General features: G+C 79.8%; 1 non-coding gene across 1 annotated transcript; it reads right to left on the bottom strand.

The window, feature by feature from the left end:
- Positions 1-987: 987 nt before the first annotated feature.
- On the bottom strand, positions 988-1,140 carry LOC136996194 (5.8S ribosomal RNA). Its single transcript, XR_010887505.1, has one exon. It is a non-coding gene; the product is annotated as a 5.8S ribosomal RNA (ribosomal RNA).
- Between the last annotated feature and the right edge of the window lie 1,360 nt (positions 1,141-2,500).

Genomic DNA, 2,500 nt, shown 5'->3' with positions numbered 1-2,500 from the left:
GCCGCACGCTCGCTCCGCTCACGCAACTCGCGCAGCCCTCCGCCGCCTGGGGGCTTGCCTCTCCTCCTCCCGGCCGCTGCCTCCGCTCTCGCTCCGGGCACGGCACGGCGCGGCGCCCTGCCCTCCCCTTCGCGCCCTTCTCGCCGCCCGGCGGCGCGCACGCCCGCGCCGCCCCCCACCGCCACCCCGCCGCGCCGCACCCGCGCGCCGTCGCTGCCGGCCTCAACGCAACGCCGCGGCTGACGCCAGCCGGCGGGTGGAAGTGGCTCGGCACACGCGACGGACGCGGGCGCGCCGCGGGGAGGGCAGGGGGGGCGGCCCGGCGGCGCGCCGCACCGGCGGCGGTCGGGGCGCAGGGAAGCGCAAGGCAGCCGGCCGTCCCCACCCCGGAGGGGAACGGGGGACCAGCGCACCACCGGGAGAGTGGCGGAGGAGAAGCCCAGACGGCGGCCAGACTGGCGGTGGTGGCGGGCGGCGGCGACGAGGCGCGCCGGGCCACCGCAACCCACCCGACCTGGGGGGGGGGCCCCAGCGGGACGAACTCCGCGAAGCGGGCGCTCCGGGAGCGGGGGGTTTCCCCGAGTCTGCACTTAGGGGGACGAAGGCCCGGCCGCGCGGGGAAGAGGAGGCACCCTCTCCCCGGGGCACGGGCCTGCGAGGCGCCCCAGCCGCGCCACCCCGCACGGCGCGCGCCGCGCAGCGGTGGCCACCGCGCTCGGAGGGCGAGGAGGGCGGGCACAGGCGCGGCAAGGCACGCCGGCCGCGGCCGCTGCGGGCGGCCCGGCGCCGGAGCCCGGCGGGCAGGAAGACCGGGGCCGCCGGTGCACGCACCGGGGTCCCGGCTCCGCCGCCGACTCTCCGCCGCCGAGGCCGCCGCGCACCGCCGCCGCCGGCGCCGCCGCGCCTCCCCCGCCCCCCCACGCGCCCCCCCCGAGGGGCGGCACCGCTGCGCCAACGCGACAGCGGGGGTGACGATTGACCGCCAAGCGACGCTCAGACAGGCGTAGCCCCGGGAGGAACCCGGGGCCGCAAGTGCGTTCGAAGTGTCGATGATCAATGTGTCCTGCAATTCACATTAATTCTCGCAGCTAGCTGCGTTCTTCATCGACGCACGAGCCGAGTGATCCACCGCTAAGAGTTGTCTCGGTTTCGGTCCCCGCCGCGCGCGCGGGGGGACCGGGCAGCCTTCGGCAGCCCCTGAGGGCCCCCCCTCCGCTCCGCCTCCCTCCTCACGCCGACGCCGGCTGCTGAGCGAGGGACGGCCGAGAGCCAGAGAGAGGGGCTCGCCCCGCTGACCGTACGAGCACAGAGTGGGGGGGGAAAAAGGGAAAAGGAAAACCCGAACGAGAAGGGCGGGGAGCCCTCGCTCCCGACCTGGGACAACCCTTTGCTCGCTTCGAGTCCGGCCCAGGCGCCCAGGCTCGGCCCGGCCCGGCGGGGAGCAGCGCGCCGGCCGCGCCGCCTGCCTCGGGGACGCTGGGGGAGGGGGCGGCTCCCCGCGGACCCCCAGCGTCGGAGCCCGGCCGCCACCGGCAGCGGCACCGGCCGCTGCCCGCGCGCCCGCGGCCCACCGGCCCCGCGCTCCCCAGCTCCTCGCTCGCCTCGCCGGCCTCCGGCTCCGCCGTGGCCCCGAGGCGGCGCCCACGCCCGCGCGCGCGCACACACAGCCTCCCGGACGACACCACGCGCTCTCCCGTCCCTTCCGCGGACAGACGCCCGGCGGCGGGCGGGCGGGCAAGGCGGGACGGACGGGGACGGCGCCCGCTCTCCCCGTCTCCACGCGGAGAACGGGGGGGGCCGCCCCCGCCGCCCGCCTGCCGCCCGCCCGCCGCCCGGCGAAGCCGGGTTGGGCAGAGCGAGGCAGGCGCGCCGGATGGCGGAGTGCCGGCGGGTAGGGCGCCGCCGCCAGCGGCCACGGCGGCAGACCGAGAGCCCCGGCCAGGGAGGAGAGCGGATCGCGCCGAGGCGCGGCGTCCGCACCACCCGCGGTGGGTGGGGGCTCACCGTCCCGGCGAGAGCACGCGCTCGCGCCGGGGTCACGCGTTCGAGGCAGGCCGGCGCCAGCCGACCGCGCGGCGTCCCTCCGCCGAGACCAGACCGCGGAGAGAGGGGGCAGGGTACCCCTCTCCGTCCCGGCTGCCCGCAGGGCGAGCGCGGGGCGCGCCGGCTGGCATGGGGGGGCACGGCGCCCGCGCGCGCCGGCCCCCCGGCCCTCCGGCAGCACACCCGGCTGCCCCCCGGGTCGCATCGGGCCGCCCGAGTCTTTAAACCCCCGCCCGGCTCTCCCGCCGAGAACCCTCGGGCCCGGAGCCCGGGGCCCATGGCCATCCCTACCCGGGGCGGCTACCGGCGGCCGCGGTGGCCGGAGGCCCTCCGCTCCTCCCGCCACCCCGCCCCCCCCCCCCGCCCGGCCCGCTCGCAGCACGGTCCCCGCGGCACGGCGCGGGGCGGCTGGAGCGGTGGGGGGGGGGGAGAGAAAGGGAAAGCGGAAAGGGCGGGA

This window comes from Apteryx mantelli, unplaced genomic scaffold (assembly GCF_036417845.1).
Source record: "Apteryx mantelli isolate bAptMan1 unplaced genomic scaffold, bAptMan1.hap1 HAP1_SCAFFOLD_221, whole genome shotgun sequence".
Taxonomy (NCBI): Eukaryota; Metazoa; Chordata; class Aves; order Apterygiformes; family Apterygidae; genus Apteryx; species Apteryx mantelli.
The sequence above is the reverse complement of the archived record's forward strand: the minus strand, read 5'-3'. Positions and strand labels throughout refer to the sequence as shown.